Source organism: Tiliqua scincoides, chromosome 1, assembly GCF_035046505.1.
Source record: "Tiliqua scincoides isolate rTilSci1 chromosome 1, rTilSci1.hap2, whole genome shotgun sequence".
In the NCBI taxonomy this organism is placed as follows: domain Eukaryota; kingdom Metazoa; phylum Chordata; class Lepidosauria; order Squamata; family Scincidae; genus Tiliqua; species Tiliqua scincoides.
Genome location: NC_089821.1, coordinates 136,146,321 through 136,169,380, shown reverse-complemented (window position 1 = coordinate 136,169,380; position 23,060 = coordinate 136,146,321).

The window sequence follows — 23,060 nt, the reverse complement described above, 5'->3', positions numbered from 1 at the left end:
TCCTTTCCTTTCCTTTTGCTGGACGAGATGAGGCTCTGTCTCCCCTGCCACCCCTGACAGCATGTCACTGGTGCAGAGAAGTCAAGACATAGGATCTCATACCCCACACTTATTATTAGTTTATTTATTTATTTCTACCTCTGTTATTATCCACCAGACACTGACAGATACTGAGTTGTTTTTTAAATTATATATCTATCTTCTATCTCTACTAGTAGGCAAGCCATTATTCACACAGAAAGACACTGCCTCTAGAAGAGGGGGTGAGCTAGAGCCACCTTGTATGGCTAGGTCACATTGTAGTTTGTGGGCAGGAGGTCTGGTCTAGAGGGTAGAGCCTCCATTTGCCTGAAGATAACATCCGCAGGTTGCCAGTTCGAGGCCACCGGCACCGTGCGACCTTGAAGCAGCTGACAAGCTGAGCCGAGTTATTCCATCTGCTCTGAGCGTGGGAGGATGGAGGCCAGAATGTGAAACCAGATCAAGAAAGTAACACCTGAATGTTGTGGTTCTTGTAAGATAGAACATTCTTTCAAATTGTAAAAATCCCTACAGGGATTTAATTTGCCTGCCTATGTAAACCGCCTTGAATAAAGTCTAAGGAGAAATCTGAGGACTAAGAAAGGCGGTATATAAATATCTGTATTATTATTATTAGTTTGTGGGGTTGACAGCAGACAACCACTGCCCAGTAGATAATCTCAGAAGAATTATTACTAATAATATTATTATTTTACCAACTGAGACACAGAGAAACACGTTCTATACCTACAGGACTCCTCTTTGCTGCTTCTCTATTCTGGGGAAATATCTCCCTCTCAAGAATCAATCAATCAATCAATCAATCAATCAATCAATCAATCAATCAATCAATCTATCTATCTATCTATCTATCTATCTATCTATCTATCTATCTATCAGTTGGTCCCATCCACTCTTCCTATCCAACATATACTGGCGGGCAGTGTGTTCTATTTTGCCTTGCCTGTCTTTCTCCAGCAACTTAGCAGGCAGCTACCACAGCTGACTGCTAGTAAAGTGATAGAAACAGCAGAACGCAGGTGTTGTTTTTTTTTGAGGGGGGGGTGTGCTACTTAGTTTGGGTTTTGTGAGTGAGTGTTGTGTTCCTCACTTATACATTAGTAACAGATAGTAATAATAATACAGGTTCAGCCTACTTGTCCACACATTTTGGATCCACGGAGTTGGCTCAACACTGGTCTCTCGGACCCCTGTTGAGGTAGATTCGGCCCAACCTGAAACCTCCGGAGGTGACTGAAACTGTGCTCTGGTTGCCTCCATAGGCTCTTCTGAGGCCCGTGGAGGCCACGTGCAGCCTTCATGAGCCTCAGAATGGTCTCTGGAGGTCAGTGCTGGATGAAATAACCAGTAAGATTTGAAACCTTCCCTCAGGGAGTACTCACAGCTGAAAGAACTGAGCAGCATTCTGCAACCCTTTCTAGAGGCCACCACATGCAGTCTGAGAAGGAGGTGACGATTTCTGTGGTGATGCCCTTGGTGGTTGGACTCTATTGCCGCCTGCGCAATCTGCAGCCTGTCCACCTGGGGCAGATGGGAGCAGCTCTGAAGAAGAGTCTGAAAGCCTGCTTTGGCAGCATTTTGGTGATTGTCTGTTTGGTTACCACACCACAGGGTCCAGGGGATAAACTGCTCAAATTTAATCAGTACCTGTACTTCATGACTGCCATGCTGGCCCCAACTTCCACTTTTGGTAGCTCTGCAAAATTAGTGACTGAGGGGAAGACACCCTCCCAGTGAGGGAGAAGGTGTTTTCTGAACTCCAGCAGTTCTGCAGCCTGCTTCCCAATACTCTGAAGAGGTCTCTGCAGTTCATGATGACCAGCAAGGGAGACCATGACACTGAGGTTCAAGCTCCCCAAGAGAAACTGCGTCCCCTCTCAGTGGCATAGCTAAGGGGTGTAGGGGGTAGCAGTTGCACCGGGCATCAAGCTTTAGGGGGGCAACAAGCTGAGCTTGACACTAGTGACCAAAACTGTGAAAATCTTGGTATGTATGAATAATACCATCATGTTATATATCATTGGAAAGGTAATTTAATGCCGAATGCAATGAATAAAACAACATTGGAATATCTGTATTCTATCAAAAGTTATGGCCAATTAACCAGAAAATGAAAACACTTATGGAAATGGAAATGAAAATGAAAATGAAAGCCTTATGGAACAAAAAGTGGATTTTTAAACTCAAAACTGACCTATAAGACTGATTGTTCTGAGAGCCAATAACATGTTATTATGTTATTGGCATGTTGTAATGTCATGTTATCATGCTACTATTGGCAACCTTCAGTCTCGAAAGACTATGGTATCGCGCTCTGAAAGGTGGTTCTGGCACAGCGTCTAGTGTGGCTGAAAAGGCCAATCCGGGAGTGACAATCCCTTCCACACCAGGAGCAAGTGCAGTCTGTCCCTGGTCTGTCTCCCTGGCTATGGGCCTTCCTTCTTTGCCTCTTAGCCTCAGACTGTTGGCAAAGTGTCTCTTCAAACTGGGAAAGGCCATGCTGCACAGCCTGCCTCCAAGCGGGCCGCTCAGAGGCCAGGGTTTCCCACTTGTTGAGGTCCATCCCTAAGGCCTTCAGATCCCTCTTGCAGATGTCCTTGTATCGCAGCTGTGGTCTACCTGTAGGGCGCTTTCCTTGCACGAGTTCTCCATAGAGGAGATCCTTTGGAATCCGGCCATCATCCATTCTCACGACATGACCAAGCCAACGCAGGCGTCTCTGTTTCAGCAGTGAATACATGCTAGGGATTCCAGCACGTTCCAGGACTGTGTTGTTTGGAACTTTGTCCTGCCAGGTGATGCCGAGGATGCGTCGGAGGCAGCGCATGTGGAAAGCGCTCAGTTTCCTCTCCTGTTGTGGGCGAAGAGTCCATGACTCGCTGCAGTACAGAAGTGTACTCAGGACGCAAGCTCTGTAGACCTGGATCTTGGTATGTTCCGTCAGCTTCTTGTTGGACCAGACTCTCTTTGTGAGTCTGGAAAACGTGGTAGCTGCTTTACCGATGCGCCTGTTTAGCTCGGCATCGAGAGAATGAGTGTCGGAGATCGTTGAGCCAAGGTACACAAAGTCATGGACAACCTCCAGTTCATGCTCAGAGATTGTAATGCAGGGAGGTGAGTCCACATCCTGAACCATGACCTGTGTTTTCTTCAGGCTGATTGTCAGTCCAAAATCTTGGCAGGCCTTGCTAAAACGATCCATGAGCTGCTGGAGATCTTTGGCAGAGTGGGTAGTGACAGCTGCATCGTCGGCAAAGAGAAAGTCACGCAGACATTTCAGCTGGACTTTGGATTTTGCTCTCAGTCTGGAGAGGTTGAAGAGCTTTCCGTCTGATCTGGTCCGGAGATAGATGCCTTCTGTTGCAGTTCCAAAGGCCTGCTTCAGCAGGACAGCGAAGAAAATCCCAAACAAGGTTGGTGCAAGAACACAGCCCTGCTTCACTCCGCTTCGGATGTCAAAAGGGTCTGATGTGGAGCCATCGAAGACAACAGTGCCCTTCATGTCCTTGTGGAAGGATCTGATGATGCTGAGGAGCCTGGGTGGACATCCAATCTTGGGGAGAATCTTGAAGAGGCCGTCTCTGCTGACCAGGTCGAAAGCCTTTGTGAGATCTATGAAGGCTATAAAGAGTGGCTGTCGTTGTTCCCTGCATTTCTCCTGCAGTTGTCTAAGGGAGAATACCATATCAGTGGTGGACCTGTTGGCTCGGAATCCACACTGCGATTCTGGATAGACGCTCTCTGCAAGTACCTGGAGCCTCTTTAGTACAACTCGGGCAAACAGCTTTCCTACAACGCTAAGGAGAGAGATGCCGCGGTAGTTGTTGCAGTCACCCCTGTCACCTTTGTTCTTGTACAGCGTGATGATGTTTGCATCCCTCATGTCTTGAGGTACTCCACCTTCTCTCCAGCAGAGACAGAGGATTTCATGCAGCTCAGTGACGATGATCTCTTTGCAGCATTTTAGGACTTCAGCAGGGATGCTGTCTTTTCCAGGTGCCTTGCCAAAGGCAAGGGAGTCCAGGGCCACGTGAAGTTCTTCTAGGGTTGGTTCACTGTCAAGCTCTTCCAGCACAGGCAGGCACTCAATGTTGTTCAGTGCTTCTTCGGTGACTACATTTTCTCTGGAATATAGCTCAGAGTAGTGCTGCACCCAGCGTTCCATCTGCTGCGCCCGATCCTGGATGACCTCGCCTGTGGCAGACTTCAGAGGGGCAATTTTCTTCTGTGTTGGACCTAGGGCCTGCTTGATACCATCATACATCCCCTTGATGTTGCCCGTGTCAGCTGCTATCTGTATCTCGGAACAGAGCTGGAGCCAGTAGTCGTTAGCACATCTCCTGGCAGTCTGTTGGACTTTGCTGCGAGCAGTTCGGAGGACCTGCAGGTTGCGCTCACTGGGACAGACCTTGTATGCTGCTTGAGCTCTCCTCTTTTCCTCAATGACTGGTGTCAACTCCTCAGAGTGGGCTTCAAACCAGTCTGCCGCCTTGTTGGTCTTCTTGCCGAATATGGACAAGGCGGTGTTGTAAACGGTATTCTTGAAATGTTCCCATCTGTTGGATGCGTTTGCGTCGGCCGGGCCTGGAAGAGATTCCTCAAGCGCTTGTGCAAATTCCTCCACTTTTCTCTGATCCCGGGTCTTGCTGGTATCAATGCGAGGTCTTCCTTCCTTTTTCGTGTGATACAGTCGCTTTGTTTGCAGTTTCACTCTGCTGCACACCAGGGAGTGGTCAGTGTCGCAGGCAGCACCATGATAACTGCGTGTGATCTTGATGCTGGGAAGGCTGGAGCCTTCCATCATGATACAGCCATACATGATGGCTGGAGCCTTCCATCATGATACATGGAGCCTGTTATCATGATACAGCATGAAACCAACAAGGTGTTAATATGAGTCAGCTCACATTTCCTTGTATCACAATACAGTTACCCCTGCTAACTGGGTAAAAGGCACTATTTAAATGATGCTCCTGTTATATTTAGCAGGGGGAGAATAACCATTCCTCTTCACCCCAGCCTAATGTCTCGAACCAATCATCTTCCAGGGCAACATTTTGGCACTGGGCTACACAATCATTCGCTACGCCACTGTCCCCTCTTCTTCCTCTCTCTATGATTACCTAGTCCTAGATGTTGACAATGCTGAGAATTCCACCACTTCCTCCAGCACAGTCAGTTCTCTACAGCAACCTGGTCAAGGAAAACGCCAAGTGCAGTCCCATCCAGGTGTTACAGTTCTGGAAAAGTCATTGCAAGGAGCTCTACCTGCTCAGCACTGCCACTCTGAGCCTGTTCCTGGTTCCTGCCAGCTCTACCCCACCGAGTGGGTGTTAAGGTGGCCTAGTAATGAGGCCTCACTGCAGCAGGTTGGGGGCCGATCTCTTGAAAAAGATTGTTTCTCTTAAGTGTAATGCAGAGAAGTCAGTAGTTGTGTTCTTCACTAAATAAATGCAGTAGTTTCACCCATGTCTCCTTTCTGTTCCTTCCAGTGTGGTAGTGGGTGACTTGCAGGAGTGTCCCAGGTCTCTGCTCCTCTCCTCCATTGGGCTCTGCTCTGGTGGATGTGCTGGTGGCAGCCACCATCATTCTCCCTGCCTGCCTCCCTCCCTGGCATGCTGCACTCACTGCAGTTTTTTCCAAACTCTTTTCCAGGGCAGCAGCCCCAAGTAGTGCACAGCTAACCAGGCTGTCACCATGTGGGCCTGGTTCACTGTGCCCAGGTCTTCATGATCCAAGTGTGTAGTTGCAGTTGGGGCCCCAGCCAAACCCTAACCAAGGCACCTGCTACTGGGCACATCTGCCCATTCTCTCTTCCTCCCATGGGATTTATCTAAAGAGGTGTTGCCCTCCAACAAGAGCAGAGGCAAAAAATGACTGTGTAGTCAGGGAACTGCTCTGGGAAGGTATAAATTTGAGACCTCTTTTGTCTCTGATGTGACTGCTTCTAAGCATGAAAAAGTTAAATTTGTCTCAACTTTACCATTCCCCCTGAAAAGACTGTGATCTGTAATCAGCTGAGTTCTTTACTTCTGTAGGTTTGCAAGATCGTGTCTCTTATGTGTGCGATGGGACCAGACAATGTTGTGGATTAGCATCTTTCATGTATGGCTGATGTGGAGGAAGATTGTCATGTTGTGATTAGGGTTTTCAGTGGAATTGCCATGAGCGCCAGAGGACTGGCACTGCTCCTACAGTTGCTCTGTTGATTTTAGTGCTGACATTTTCTTCTCACCTGTCCAGCTGGGAATTCATATAGGATCTTGGCAGGTTCTGGATTGCTCTACTAGTTGCTTTCCCTCACATTTGCTACCTATAGTCTGGCTTTTATCAACAGCTGCCACTGCTTTTAAACAGCTTTGAAAAGCATGTATGTTTAATATGCCTTTTTTAGTATGTTTTTATGCCTTAAGCTTTTAGTTATAACTCAGCATGCATTTAATGATCAGCATTCCAAGCTCCTTACACTATCATGAGCAGGTCCTCGTGTCTCACTGTCTTTTGGACTTATAAGAAAATTGTTGATATTTGAGACTAGCTTTTTTGACCTGGTTGTTACTTTAATGTTCTCTATCATGAACAATTTTAGGGAGAAATTGGGGGTGGATGGGAAGAAAACTTAGGCAGCTTGCATTTTTCTTCTTCTTGGCTTAGGAGAGTCACTTATATTTACACATTTTTTTGACATCTAATGCATAGGGCCCATGAAAGGGAGGTGAGGGGGTAAATTGTACCCAGACCTGGGGTCAAAAAGGAGGCCTAGAAGCCAAAGGAGGGGCCCCAGAAACTTCCTAGGATCTTATTTTTTGATCTCATCTGGAGTTGCTGTCTATGCAGGATCCCTGTAACCTTCGCTGCATGGCCTCCACCATTGTAGATGCTGCACCTCTGGGGATGCTAATGTGGGCCACATGGCAGCAACTGCTGCCGCAAACCATATGCACTGGACTGAGGAATACACACATGACACTCCTTAATACAGTGTCAGATCTGAAAGGAAACTGGTCTGCTAAGTAGCTCTTTGGCTTGTGGATCCGCTTACCATGAAGGCGTGTACAGACGTTCAGGGACACAGCTGCTGGACTACAGTTGCTGCAGAAGTAAGTTTTGGTACTCCCACATTTCCTGGGATCTCAGCTGGCCTCATAGAGAGCAAAAGATGGAGGCTGGGTCTACTGGGAGGTCAGGTCTACCAGGCAGGTAGATCTAGGTTCCAGAGATTTTTGCAGGTGTTGCCACCCTCCCCATCTCACCCACCCTTGTTGCTGCCCCCCCATTTGCCCCCTTTCCTCCCACTTTGGAAAGGGACCCAAAAGAAACTTTGTACTCCCTGATAAAATTCCTTTTGGAGACCCTGATGCATATTTTTTCTTCATCTGCCTTTCATTCAGCAAACTACGTCTCCTATGTACATTTATCAGTCACGATGGCTTTTTGAACTCCAGTACAGCAATACCTTGCATAGGTATTGATATCCAAAGTTATTTCAACGTTCCCTGAAAGCCGACTGCTGTGTGAAACAGCACTTCTGGAGACATCGTTGATCCGATAGACAGGAAATTGGTGCGGGTGCCCAGAATGCTGTCATTGGTTAGCACAGCTGTCATTCACGCTGGGACAAACAGCACTATAATGAATCAGACTAAAAGAAGCCGCGTAATCCACAACACAGATGTTAGACCATTCAACTGTTCTAGATGGGGTTGCACTCCCCCTACAGGAACAGGTTCACAGCCTGTGCATTTTTCTGACAGATTCCCAGTTCTTCCTGGATGGGTAGGTGGCGACTACAGCCAGGGGAACTTTTGCACAGTTTTGCCTAGTGCCCTGGCTGCAACCGTATCTGAGTCAGTTGGACCTGGCCACAGTTGTCCATGCATTACTGACATTTAGATTAGTTTACCGTAATGTGCTCTATGTGGGGCTGCTGTTGAAGAAGGTTCAGAAACTGCAATTGGTGCAGAATGTGGTGTCACATGTGTTACTATTACTTAAAAATAAATCATCCTCGTGTGGGAAAAGTGTGTGGTGATGTGTTGAACCCTGGTTCGCAACTAGAGTGATGGCAAGCAAGGCAGGGAGGAGACAAATCTCTCTGCTCTTCTCTCCTCATGTACCACCAGCACTCCTGGCTCTTCACGAGTAAGTAAAGGAAAAGGAAAGTATCAGGGATGTGTCTGAATCACTGTGCTGAATCTCGAGTCCCGAGTTTTCGACCCCTTGACTCGTTACCCATGAGTCGTAATGGTGGCTGTTGCAACACGTCCATAGCTGCTTTTTGAGTCATTTTGACTCGAGTCCGAGTCTTCTTGAGAAAAAAATTGAGTCAAGGAAGTGGCAAAAACAAATAAACAAACAAGCACACACACAAAAGAGAGTCTCTTTTCATTTTTAGGATAAAACCCCTGATTCCAGAGTCACTGCCCATGTTTTTGACACACGTGACTCGAGTCTGAACGAGTAATGAAAAACATGTGTTTTTGTGACTTGAGTCTGAGACATCTGAGTCACTGCTGATCCCTGGAGGGTATGCAATATGCGTGGGCAGCTGAGGGGAGTGGGGCTTTCAGGGATAAAAAGGTTCAGCAGAGATGGAGAAACTGGCTCAGAAAATTGACCTGAGTTCTTTCTGTTTTTGTTTCCAGATCAGTCCCAAACCAATTTGAAGTGAGCTTGAGAAAGCTTGCCCATCTCTCATGAAAACACATCAGTCTAAGAGACCAGTTCTATTTCTTTCCCCCACCTCGCTGATGCAGCAGTGCCAAAAAGGTATTTGTGCACTGTATCCAGCAGTGTGGGGGAAGGATTGGCAGGCTATGGAGGGAAAAGAGGAATTATTTCCCCTTACTTGTCTGGAATCCCTAGCATGTATTCACTGCTGAAACAGAGACGCCTGTGTTGGCTCGGTCATGTCGTGAGAATAGATGATGGCCGGATCCCAAAGGATCTCCTCTATGGAGAACTCGTGCAAGGAAAGCGCCCTACAGGTAGACCACAGCTGCGATACAAGGACATCTGCAAGAGGGATCTGAAGGCCTTAGGGATGGACCTCAACAGGTGGGAAAACCTGGCCTCTGAGCGGTCTGCTTGGAGGCAGGCTGTGCAGCATGGCCTTTCCCAGTTTGAAGAGACACTTTGCCAGCAGTCTGAGGCAAAGAGGCAAAGAAGGAAGGCCCATAGCCAGGGAGACAGACCAGGGACAGACTGCACTTGCTCCCGGTGTGGAAGGGATTGTCACTCCCAAATCAGCCTTTTCAGCCACACTAGATGCTGTGCCAGAACCACCTTTCAGAGCGCGATACCAGAGTCTTTTGAGACTGAAGGTTGCCAGTACAACTTGTCTGTAAACCTTCTGCTCCACAATGGATCTCCTCAACCTGCACCAGCTCTGTAGCTGGCACAACACTGAGGAGAAGAAAGGGGTGGAAAGAAATACATCTGGCCATGGAATTGCCATGGGATAAACCCCCTCCCACCCCCTTCCCACCTCTTTCCTCCTCTTCTCACCTCTCCTTGCCCATACCACACTCCCACCGCTGCCTTACCTGGTCCAGCAGAAATGGCAGGGTCAAGCAACAGAGTTGGGGTGCAGTTGCCTATTCTGGCCACTAGCAGAGAGCTGTGCATTCTGTCAGCAACCATTTTACAGCAGCGGAGGACTCTTCGCTATGGGGCAGGGCTTTTCTAACTGGGGCTCGTGACGCCCCAGCCAGAGAGCCCTGGCCGCTTTCCCCTTAAGGGGCAGGAGCAGGGGGGAGGCAGTATTTCCGACAAAACCAGACGTGGAGCGTGATCGCTGCGCGTTCACTTTTTAAGCTGCGAGGAGTCTCGTGCAGGGCTCCCTGACAGGCTGCTGCAGGGATTCCCTTGGCAATGCTATCCTGGGGATTATGTTGCTGGCCCCCTCCCACCCCCACAAGAACTTAACCGCTGCTATAGGACATCAGCCCAAATACTGTCAGAATCAGACCTCAAAAGGGTTTCTACAGCAAGTGGTAATAGTATTATATACAATGGAAACTCTTCAGGAAGGTGTGGATGCACACTTTCAAATATTAATGGACAACTTAATATTTTTTAAAAAAATATTTTTTAAAAACACACACAAAAAATTTTTTCACCACTTCCTCGTTCTTTTAAAAGACAGGTGAAAAGGCCCTTGTTTTCTTCCACTTTCCTATTATTTTCTGCACAGTTTCAGCTAATTATGAACTCAATGAGTTTAGACAGAACAACCCTTACTCATTAATATATACCAGTTTAACAGCTCACACCCTGTTAATCTCTCTAACCTTGACCTGTGGTTCAGAACTACACCTGGCAGTATTTCTGCTGCTGAAGATTGAAATAACAGACTTTGACTTGCTAGGATGTGGTTTGTGAATGGATTTTGGAACCCCCTAGTGGCTGGACTATTTCTAGTTGAAAGCAGGGAAAGGATTTTTTCTCCCCCCCCCCCCCCTCCACACATTGTAATGTTAGGAAATCATCCTGAAATTGTGCTTCTTAACAGAAAGAGCTGGACCAGGAAATATAGTCAATGGTAATAATGAAGAACAAAGAATATCAAGCGATAACATATTTTGTGTTTCTAAAGCTAGATGATGGAAGCTTCATACAGGTAGTGTTGGTCAGCATCAACCCATTTGCCTGTAGAAATTTTGTTTTGTAGGTCTAAAATCTTAGAGGTGTAGCTGAGATCAACAGGACCTCCCAGAAGGTCAACTAGCCTTTCCCAGCTTACCTGGCCTACCTAGGCGCTAAGGATAAATCTCCCCTGGGATTAACAGCCCTATCCTATGGGGCTTATTGCAACATCATAGGATTAGTTATGATGTCACAAAGGTCCAAGGGTGTTGCGAAGTATGGGCCACTGCCACCTATTTCAGATCTGCTATCAGAAATAGCAGCAGCACTGGTGGCCCACTTCTGTACCTGGCTCCAAAAGGGAGCCCAGGTAAGCTGGAGGGGGAACAGGGTGTAGGGGGGAGGAACAGGGCAGGACAGAATGGGGCTTGTAGAGGGAAGGAGGGCATTGCCCTGGCTCATGCAACCTGTGCCAGAATGCTATCTACTTCTTTGCTTCCCAAATTCCCCCTTTCTCCCCTCAGATCAAAGGCTGGCGCAGGTTTGAGGGCTGCGCCAGGTTTGAGGGCAGGTTTCAAAGGCTGGTGAAAGACAAAGGCTGGCGCAGGTTTGAGGACACCCAGTGGTGATCAGGAGGCTTATGGGGAGGTAAAGGAATGTATTTTTTCTAAACTTCTCAATCCACCCCCTCTACGACAGCATGCATACTATGGAAAGGAGATTTGGTCCAAAGGAATTGTGGAAGAAGAAGTCTAGTAGGAAGACAGAGACACTGTGCACAAGTTCAAGAATTTGCAAGAGTAAGGAATATGTAAAATTCATACATAATGAGAATTTAAAAATAATGAGAAAAATATTTGACCGCGAGCCTAAAGTACAGTGTCCTTAACACAGAACATTGTCACCCTCCTGAAAACCATTTTATATGTTTACTCAGGGCCAGCCCACCGAGGTTTTGAAACCACACTGAATGACACCTTGGAACAAACTGATGAGCACCTCCTGCCTGTCTACTGCTGTCGTCCATGATGATTAAGAAACTTTATATACTGCTTTTCAACAAAATATTCTCAAAGTGGTTTACATAACAAAAGAATGAGACGATGATTCCTCACAGTCTAAAAAGAAACGCCAACAATCAGCCCATGAAAAAGGATATGTGTGGGGGTGATATGGAGCCTTCTGCTGGCATTGCACCTTGTCACAGTGGGAGATGATGGGCAGCTGCTGTTTTTTGGGTTGGGGCGATCCAGCAATGGTGTCATAGCCAAATAATAATAATAATAATAATAATAATAATAATAATAATAATAATACAGGTATTTACAGGACCTTTCTAGGTCCTCAGATTTCTCCTCAGACTTTATTCAAGGCAGTTTACATAGGCAGGCTAATTAAATCCCCGTAAGGATTTTTACAATTGAAAGAAGGCTCTATCTTTCAAGAGCCACAACAATTCAGATGTTTCGTTCTGATCTGGCCTCCATCCTGGCCTCCATCCTCCCACGCTCAGAGCAGATGAAATAACTCGGCTTCAGCTTGTCAGCTGCTTCAAGGTTGCACGGTGCCGGTGGCCTCGAACCAGCGACCTTCGGATGTTATCTTCAGGCAAACAGAGGCTCAACCCTCTAGACCAGGGGTGCCCAAACCCCGGCCCCGGGGCCACTTGCGGCCCTCAAGGTCTCTTAATGCGGCCCTCAGGGAGCCCCCAGTCTCCAATGAGCCTCTGGCCCTCCGGAGATTTGTTGAAGCCCACACTGGCCCAACGCAACTTCTCTCAGATTGACTGCGACTGTTTGACCTCTCATGTGAGCTGTGGGATGAGGGCTCCCTCCACTGCTTGCTCTTTCACATCTGTGATGCAGCAGCGGCAGCAAAGGAAAGGCCAGCCTTGCTTTGTGCAAGGCCTTTTATAGGCCTTGAGCTATTGCAAGACCTTCATTCGTTCATATAAGTTCATCTTTAATATATTCATTTATGTAAATTTATTCAAATTTGAAATGCAAATTAATTCTTTTTTTTCCCCGGCCCCCGACACAGTGTCAGAGAGCTGATGTGGCCCTCCTGCCAAAAACTTTGGACACCCCTGCTCTAGACCAGACCTCCTGCCCAGACCTACAGTCCAAATGTGGACTGTAGCAGACTGGGCTGGCAAACCACAGTAAGGAGTGAGGGTGGAACAGCATTGTGGGGAGGGGTATAAGAGAGAGAAACAGAGGCAAGAGTGCAGAGGCAGTAGGAGACAAGGGAGAGAGACAGAGAGAGATGGAGAGGAGATGAGGAAATGAGTGACAGAAAGAGAACAGACAAGGAGGAGAGAGGCAAGGGAGAGATGGAGAAAGGAGAGACCAGGGGGTGAGAGGCAGTGAAAGAGGAGAGTGGGAGCTGAGGCTGATGGCATGAAGGAGAAATGTGGGAACACAGGCAGACTTAGGGCAAGGGCCAGCGAAGGGGCACTAGGGAGAGATCTGGGCTTTGAACGGAAGGGGCAGTAGCCAGTGAGGAGTGGGAGGAGGTGGTTGGTAGGAGCCCCAGCAGAAGAGAAGAGCAGGGTGTGAGAGCAGGTGAGGCAAGAATGACTGGGTTTGGATGCAGGGTGAAGCTTCTGCAACCTGGCTGTGGTGGTCTCTAGGCTCGGGGCACAGAACCATTGTCCATCACCTACTGCGTGGTGGCCTACAGCCTCCTGCCATCACAGCACTGCAGGCCAGCCTCAGGCATCACCCAAGCCAGCCAAGGTGACAGAGTTCCATGTAAGGGGCTGTGCAAAAGCAGTACCAGGGACAGCAGTTGGGGAGGAGCAAGAGTAGGTCTCCGAAGGCCTCAACAGGACTGTGCTGACCAAAGAAATAAATCCTAACATTGAGCAGTAGCACCATGGTAAGTCTGTTCTTGGGAAGAGGAGGACCCCGACCCATCAAAACATGTTCTTCCCTAGCCCTTGAGAGGCTGGGAACTCCCACTGGGAGAAGGCAGAGCTTGGGGGCTCACCACAGGTGAATACAAGCAGTTGCTCTGCCCCAGCTAAATATAAGAGAATTCCCACTTTGTCTCTTTGTCCAGTTAGCAGGAGTTAGCACATCATGGCCCCAAATATGCCACATTGGCAATTGCCAACAACCAGGTTTAAACATGATGCCAAACCTGTGGAACCCTGCATGGAAAAGAGTGCAGTTTTTTTTTTGTTTTTTTTTTTACACATTTGGCATCATTCTTAAATAAGTCCTCACTGAAAACCAAGTGAGTTGTAGTCTGGTAATATTTTAACCCAGAGGTTCTCAAACTCTCTTTGAGAACCACTCTGTGGGGGTGGGGGGATGGAAGCGGTGTGATCACCATGATTGCGCCACCACCAGAGACAGAAGGTTTTTTTTTAAACTTACCACAGCCAGCGCTGGCCTCTGGGGAGGGGGTTTGTGGGGAGCCCTGTGGAACCTTCTGCAGAGTTCCCCATGCCTTGGAAAAGCAATCAATAGCTTTTAAAATTGCTATTTTAAAAATAGCAACTCTGACCCACTTACGGTTTGCAATCTGAAACTGGAAGTGGGTTGCAATAACTAATTTACCTTTTCCGAGGAATGGGGAACCCTGCAGAGGAGTCTGCAGGGCTCCCTGCACTGCCACCTCCAACCGACACTGACTGTGGTAAGTTAAAAATAAAAAACCCTTCTGTCCTTAGCTGCAGTGCAATCGTGGTGATCACATTGCCACCATCCCCCACCTTCTCAGTTTGAGAACCACTGTTCTAACCCATTATTCTCCTCCCCTCCACACTCCTCCACACTCTGCTTTCTGCCCTATTCCCTTTCCAGTCGAGGGGGTGGAAAGCAGAGGAGCAGGATTGGTGGAGACAAGTGAGCAGCAGGGCCTAGGAGAGGGGGGTAAAGGGGGTAATTTGTACCCGGGCCAGGGTCAGAAAGGGAGCCCAGGAGCCAAAGGAGGGGGCCCAGAAATGTCCTGGGATCTTCCATTTTCCAATCTCACCCAGACTCACTGCCCTTGCGGTGGCAACTACTGCCACAAGCCATGCACACCAGGCCCAGGAATGCACACATTCCTTAACAGTATCACCTCTGGGAGGAAACAAACCTGCTACAGCTGCTCTTTGCTTGTGAATTTGCTTCCCATGAAGGAATGTAGAGGAGCTCAGGGACACAGCTGCGGGATTACAGCTGCTGCAAAAGTCGGTTTTGGTGTACACAGGACACTTTCCATTCTAGTGTGAGCCTAAACGCAATGATGCTAATCTCATGCAATGATTTTCTATATTTGAAAGATTTTAGAGAAACTTAGGAGTGTGTTTGGTTTTCTGTATTACTGTATCTAGCTGCCAGTGCCAAGCAGGCACGTAGACCTGAACTCTGCATTGGGAAGATTGGTAGACCTGGGCTCCAAAGACCCTTCTAGCTGTTGCCACTTTCCTCCTGCCTGTTTTGCCCCCATTCTGCCCACCCGCATTGCCACCCCCCTCACCACCACCTCTGTTTGACCCCTCCCTCTTTGGGAAGGGGCCCAAAAGAGACTTTGTACCCCATGACAAAATTCCTCTCAGAGGCCCTGGTGAGCAGACAGAAGTGGGTGTCCCCTGCCAATCTGTTGCCTGAGGAGACAGCTTCAGCTGACCTCATGGTTAGGCCGGCCTCACTGTACTGCGCCAATCTGCATAGATCTGTATAGTTTACCTACAAAGTCCCACCCTGGGCAATTGGATTTTTATATTTCTCTCAAAGAATGGCAAATAAATATTGAAAATACGATAGATATAAACATGTTTGTCTTGGCTTTGTTTGCAGTTTTAAATTCTCCACTGTATGAAACTTTAATCACAAAAGGGGAAGAGAATGTGGAGCAATTCTGCACTTGTGTTTATGTTCATTCTTCATATGTGCAGTTGGAAATGGGCACATTCTAAGAACAACTACCAGCCTCTGACTTTTGTTCAAAATGAAAAGCAGAACCTAAATGCCAATGTCAGTCAAATTGTTAAGAGGAGCATCGCGTTCCTAAGTAAAAGCTACAGACAGAGCAAGCCAGACGCCAAACTGATTTTATTATGCCTCCAGTTTAGCATAAATAGGCAACTGTCAAAATACAGAATCTTGTCATTTGACAAACTGAAATTCCACCAAACTGAATTAAGTAGAACAGAGAGTTGTTTGTAGTTTTGACAGGCCATCCCTTCCCCAAAAGCAGGCTTTTTTGGCAGAAGGCTCAGGCTTCAAATGAAAGAAATGTGTTGGAGTAGCATGAGGAAGGGGTAAGGGGAAGTCCTTTACATGAACTTTATTAATTAAAACTCCAGATACGGACAAGCCCAGAGCTGTGCCTACTTCACAGCTTCAGCTAGAATGGAGAGGCTTATGAATTCCTCCAGATTCATAGACCAACTTGTGAACCTATTACACTAATAAATAATGGGTGCAACACTAGTTTAAATCCCTACGGTGTTTACAGCCCAATCCTATCCAGCACTTACAGTGGCAGGTTTTGCAATCTGTCGGCGTAAGTCCTGGACCAGTGGTGGGGAAAACTATTCTGCCATTCAGTGGGCTGTAGCCACGAGGGCAAATGGCTGGCGGCTGCATGCAGGTAACGGCAGCCCACTAAACCACCTCCTCCCCCTGTTATCACTGGTCAGTTGGTTGTGAGGGTGGGTCGGGGAGGAATGGGGCAGTCTGGGGCAGGGAGTAGACTGGTGTGTGGGGGCAGATCAGGGCAGCAGCCACATGTGTCAAGATCCTAAACCCCCTTCCCAGTCCAGACTGCCTCCAGGAGTCTCCTGGGACTTATGCCTTAAGGACTGGCATAGGTCCAAGGAGACCTATGGAGTGGAAGGCAGAATTTTTACCTATCTCTACTGGGCAGTCTGGTTCTCCCTCATAGTATGTAGTGCATGTTCTGTCAGTGATGCTGCATGGTCTGTTCTGGTGGGGGATAGGATTGGGCCTTAGACATAGAATGTTAGAGTTGGAAGGGAACTTTGGGGTCATCTAGTCCAATAACTGCTCTTTGACATCTAGCCATCCAGCCTCTGCTTGAAGAGAAAGTGGGTACTCTTTTGTCAGTTAATTCAGGTGATATGAGTAGCATAGTTGTTATAGAATCTTGTATTCTGCAATTCATGTTTGTATAGTGCTATAAGCCAGGGGTGTCCAAACTTTTTGGCAGGAGGGCCACATCATCTCTCTGGCACTGTGTCGGGGGGGCGGGGGAAAAAAGAATTAATTAACATTTCAAATTTGAATAAATTTACATAAATGAATATATTAGCGATGGAACTTACATGAATGAATGGAGGTCTTGCAATAGCTCAAGGCCTATAAAAGGCTTTGCAAAAAGCAAGGCTGGCCTTTCCTTTGCTGCCACTACTGCATCACAGATGTGAAACAGCTAGCAGTGGAGGGAGCCCTCGTCCCACAGCTCACAAGAAAGGTCGAACAGTTGGCTGTCATGCTGAGAGCAGTTGCATCAGGCCGGCGTGGGCTCCAGCAAATCTCTGGAGGGCCAGAGGCTCATTGGAGACTGGGGACTCGCTGAGGGCTGGATTGGGAGTCCTCGAGGGCTGCAAGTGGCCCCAGGGCCAGGGTTTGGGCACCCCTGCTATAAGCTCTTCCCATATTACATTGAATAATAGCCCAATCCAGAACAGCATGCGCCGACTCACTGCTGGCATGCACTGTTACAAAAGTAAAGCACATTAGCAGGACTTTACACTGGCCCAGCGCTGGGCAAGCACTGGTCGGAGGCTGGTGGCCTGCCGCTCAGTACTCTGTGCAAAGTGCCAGGTGGCGGAGAGGTAAGACGGGCATGGGGGAGGTGTTTCAGGGCAGGGGTGGGTGGGGAGAAGGCATGGTGTGGGGAGGGAGCAGGGTGGGACAGGGCAGAGATGGTGCCAGGCCCTACTGCCATATCTTGACCCCCCTCCCAGCCTGGGAGTCCCAACATGGGTCTCCTTGAATCTGCGCTACTCGAGTGGGCGCAGATTTGAGGAGACCTATCGGGGCTGCCTGGGATTTACACGGGGTAAGGGAGTATAAGCTCTCTACTGCTTCCCAGCCCCATTGGATGCAGTGGTAGCCATTTTGGCTACCCTGGGCTCTGGGAAGCATAGGATTCCCTAACAGCTCAATCCAATCCACGCTTTCCTGGGAGTAAGCCCATTGACACTAATGGGATTTACATCTGAGTAGACATGCATAGGATTGGGCTGTCCATCTGTAGTCTTTCCTATCCACCTCTACTTGGAATTAAGGACCACTGAATGTGGTGGAACTTCTGCACAAACATGCTTTGGATCAGGCTAGACAAAATAAGAATTGGCTTGCAACATCAAGCCAAAGTCCCCCTGACTTGGTCTTCTGTTTCCAACAGTGGTTGGTCACATACCGCTGGAAAGATCAAAAGCATGGTGTGCAAGGCAAGGCTGGCTGTGGCTGTTTGTCTCCACAACAACTGGAACTGAAAGGCTGATTAGCACTTCAGACAAAGGAATTATCTTCATTTAGCTGTCATAAGGTTACAGCAGTTGAGAGAGCTGTCCTCCAGGAATTTGTCTAGTAGTCAGTTGGGGGAGGATTTTGTGGAGGAGGACTGCGTTTGTAACTGATTTGTTTTGAGAAAGAGCCATGTAAAGTGCAACACTTTTGGTAGAATGAAAGTTTGAGAACTGACATAAAACAAATGATAAAAATAAGCTGATCAACTTTGTCTATGCTTATTATAACTTTAATCTACAGAGCATTATAAACAGAGGTGCTTTTTTCTGTTAAAAACACATAAAAACAAAACACCACATTTGAGTGTTTAAGATACTTTCCAGAAATTAGAATAGCTTACTTTTTCATAATTACTTTTCCATAATACATAATAAGAATTCCATAATTAGAAATAATGCTGTGGCTGCATCTGTTGACACTATATCATCTGTATCATAAGCTTTTAAAGTTTTTAAAACTAATAAAAATGAGCTTGGAATAAAAACACATAACACCACTTTCTGCCTTTTTAATCACGAAATCTGAGGGGAAAAAAATAAGACCTGGGCAGGCAAGGGGAGGCAGAGGGACCCTGTTTCGTTCCCGCTTGGAAGCAAGTGATCAGAACAGGATCAATTTGCTGCTTCTTTCTGTAGCATTGCCACCACTGCTGCTTGCAGCAGCTGTGCAGAAGGAAAAAGTGGGTGATCCCTCACTTGCTATCAGAAGAGCATTGGAACACCATTTGAAGTGACAGGATGAGCAACAAGCTGTAGGGGCAGCCCTGGTCTGTTTGCCACCTCCTCCAGCTTGCTTCAGTCAGCAAGGCTGAGCTGGCTCTGCTACCTATGGCAAAACCCTATTGAGAAGCTATTCACAGGCATCTAACAATGCCATGGGACAAGAGGCAGGCACTCCCATAACATGAAATGTCCTGTAAATTGCCAAAGGTGGTTGAACAGCTTTCATAGTAACCACATAATGGTATAAATTGGTATTGAAGTCAATGGAATGATTACACTCATCCAGACCATCTGAACATGTGGTCAGAACAAGAAGCCAAAAGCCACTCTGAAGAAGAATAGATCTCAGCCCTTGAACACGACAGTGCTTTCAGAAGAGAGGCATGAAGTATTCTGCTGCTGAGAGAAGTCAGGCACTGAACTGATTAGGAGGGCTGCTTTGGAAAGGAAAATTGAATAAAAGGTTTGCATTTGAGGCCTCCCCAAGCAGTAGCTCCAGCAGCCGCCGCCGTGTTGATAATAAGCATAGCCTGAGCCTATAAAAAGTAGAATCTGAGACAGCTAAAAATAATGATGAAAGCATTTGGGAAAACATCTCCGTTTTGGAAAGGAAACAAAAGCTTGAAGCATAAATGCTGAAGAGTGAAATTATATTTAATCCTGTAAAACTGTCCATGAAATCTGAAGAATTTGGAGAAATTTATTGATTCCTTATGGTCATTGGATTCACATGCTCCTACAAACATCAGTGTAATTAGACAGGGTCATTGCATCAAACACGCCAAACAAAAAAGCTCCAACTACAATAAATCTCAGTATAAATATATGTTTGTGCAGAGGTTTTAACTCCAAATTACTTGCCTCCTCAAGTTAGTGGCCCCAGATGGTGGACTTTAGTCAGCAAAATAAGCTTTTCATTTTTTCCCCTTTTAACCTTATTTACATTTGCAAAGTATCTTTTTTGACTAGCACCACCTTTTAAAATCTCCTTGTGAACAAGGATAGACAAGTGATCCTTTGTTATTCGCGAAGCCATGCAACAGTTATGCAAAGTTATGAAACAAAGTCATGCAAAATTTGGGGTCCACCCAGCTCCAAATACAACCAGGGCCTTTCTCCGGTCATGTCTGGAGCTGTTCTGATGCCTGTGGAGGCCGCGCGCAGCCTCCATGGACCTAAAAATGGCCTCTGAATGTCCTAGAAGGGCACTTCCAGTTTTCAACCGAAAACCAGAAGTACCTCTCTAGGACCTCCAGAGGCCTTTCTGAGGCCCATGGAGGCTGCAAGGGGCCTCCACAGGCCTCAGAAAACCCCCCAAAAGCCTTGGAGGCCACTTCTCCAGAGGTGACCGAGACTGTGCTCCAGTTGCCTCTGGATACTCTTCTGAGGTCAAAAACGGGAAGTGCCCTTCTAGGACCTCCACAGGCCTTTCTGAAGCTCGTGGAGGCTGCGCACGGCCTCCACAGGCCTCAGAAGAGCCTCTAGAGGCGACTAGAGCACAGCCCAGCCGCCCACAGCTCCAGTCACCTCTAGAGGGCTCAGGTGGGGCCAAGTATGACTCCATGCAGGTGCTGGGGATCTGCGTCGAGCCAGATTCATGAATAGAAATTTCACGAATAAAGAGGCTCCACCTGTACATTAACAGTTCCTTCTCTAGTAACAAAGGGAAAAGGCACTCAAGATATGGGTATGTTCCAGGATGTATGGGAATGAGAACATTTGCAAACTATTCTCACACAGCCCACACAGCCATGAATCCTGTTCGGGGAATGTTGGGGATGGAGTGGATGCATGAATATATAAAAGATATATAAATGGCAATGTCTAAAGAAAAAAACTTTAAAAGAATGTTTCAAAGTTCAGAGACACCAAGAAAGGTTGACATCGCTAACTGAGCAGTACAGTGTCAAATCAACTGCTTATATGTGAGCAAAACACATTGGCTTGCTTCAAATGAAGAGCTGTAGTCCAGGGAAAATGGAGCTCTAGGTCTTTTACAACAGGAGTGATGGCATCATCAGCAGGAGCATTCAGGTGCTGCCTCTGAAATGTTTTTCCAATTGGAATTGCAGAAGATATTACACAATTAGGAGATAGGGTGTGGTGTCCACAGTGCCCCTTGCTCTGAGTAAATGCAGGATTAAAGCCCAGGTGGTAGCTGGAGGTGTGCTGCACTGCTGCAGCCACTAGAGCAGGGGTGCTCAATAGGTGGATCGTGATCTACCGGTAGATCGCGAGGCAAAATGAGTAGATCGCGGCGTGCCGACCCCCCCCCCTTTCAGGTGCCTCTGGGAGGAAACGCCGGGAGTAAGGCCCATTGTACTCAATGGGGCTTACTCCCAGGTAAGTGTGGCTAGGATTGCAGCCTCACAGCCTAATCCTAGGCATGTCTACTCAGGAGTAAGTCCTGTTATACTCAGTGGGGCTCAAGGTACACCAACATACATTGTACACATAAATGTTATATGTTATGATGGCGTGAACATTGTAAAAAAAACTCTGGTAGATCTCCGGGCCTTGCTGGGTTTCAAAGTAGCTCTCGAGCCAAAAAAGTGTGAGCACCCCTGCACTAGAGCATAAGGAGATCCCTCAGGTATATAGGGAGCACCTGAGGCAGAAAGGGTTTGGTGGGTGATAGAAGGAGTGCAGGTGGGAGAGGAGACTAACTTGGCTTATTGAATTGGGAATCAGACTGTGGATTGTGACTGGACTTTGGCTTTGGACTTTGATTTGGATACCCTGACAGATTGGACTGACCTACCTGGAACCTGACTTTGGACCGTAACTTGGCTTATTGGCAACTCTGATTGATTGGACTGGTTTACAAGGCCCAGTGGATTGGGATTTGGCAAAACAGCTGACATAAATGTCTAGGGCGGTGGTTAGCAAACGTTTTAGCCCCTCTCCCACTGGGAACCCACCTTGCCCATTTTTGGCTCTGTATTTTTAATGGCAGCTGAGCTAGACAACCTGAAGTTGTCTCACAACCCACCTAGTGGGTCCTGACCCACAGTTTCAGAAACACTGGTCTAGGGCAACATCTAATGGCTTCCTGAAAAACAGTATGTAGCTCATTACATTAAGACTATAACCCTTTGAAATTACCTGGGAATGTTCTACTGAAGTATGGGATTTACTTTTAAGTAAACATACAGAGGTTACTAATTGAATGGTGCAATCCTATGCTTAAGTGTTGTTGGTGTCTTCACTATTTTGGTGGTGCATCCTAAGCCAATTCAGTACGGTGGGGGGAGAGGAGAACAAAATCCCACTATTTCTGCCAGCACCTATGGGATCACTACACATCAATCACTGGGCAGCAGTGGGAGACGGGAGGAAGAGTGGGAGATGGGAAGAAGGAGGCACGTTGAAGACACACACAAACCTCTGCAAAGCAAGAGTTTGGTTCCCCATGGGAGTGCCTATTCTTTTGCAATGGGGGAGTACTGGGCTGAGCCACAAAAGGAGTACCAGTAGCTGGTATCTCACTACATAGGTACTTGGGCTGGGAGCTAGGTAAGGCAGATTCAAGCCCAGCAAGCAAGAGGCAGGCAGGTTGACTAAGGCATTGACTCCTCTTTGCCCATGAAAGACAGGATGGGTGGGCTTATGCAATGGTCACCATCATCATTGCCTCTCCTTTCCTCGGCAATTATGGAGATCAGGGTGGCTGCTTCAGGTGCCATTTCCCCTTAGATGAGCCGATCATCTAAGTGCTACTCAGGTCTGTACTTGTGCTACTATTAGGTCTGTATGTGAGGAATTTCCTGGGAATTTTCAGTGACCTTTGAGAGTTGGTACTGGTTTTCCACCTGTTGTCGCTTTTGGCTAAGATATTCCTGTTTGACACATTGTAGGAAATGCAGAGCATTCATTTCAATCCATGATAATACATCTTGGCCTACCACCTACATTGGAGAAAGGGAAGAACCTTGGCACATGCCAAGATTTTGTGTACAAACCATAGGCAAAGCCACAGCAGCATCCTGGTGGCTGTTTCCAGAAGGAATGATCCCTCCAGACAAAAAAGTCAGAGGAAATAACAGCCCAATCCTAAAGCCCGTGGCTCTGCTGAATGCAGTGGTGCCAAAACGGCACCACTGAGACTGCTGGAGGTCTCCTCGGGGGAAGGGTTTCACATTCTAAGTCCTCCCCAGCAGAAATTTCACATTGTCATTCCCTCGAGTTCTGAAGTCCCCATCATGTGCCAACA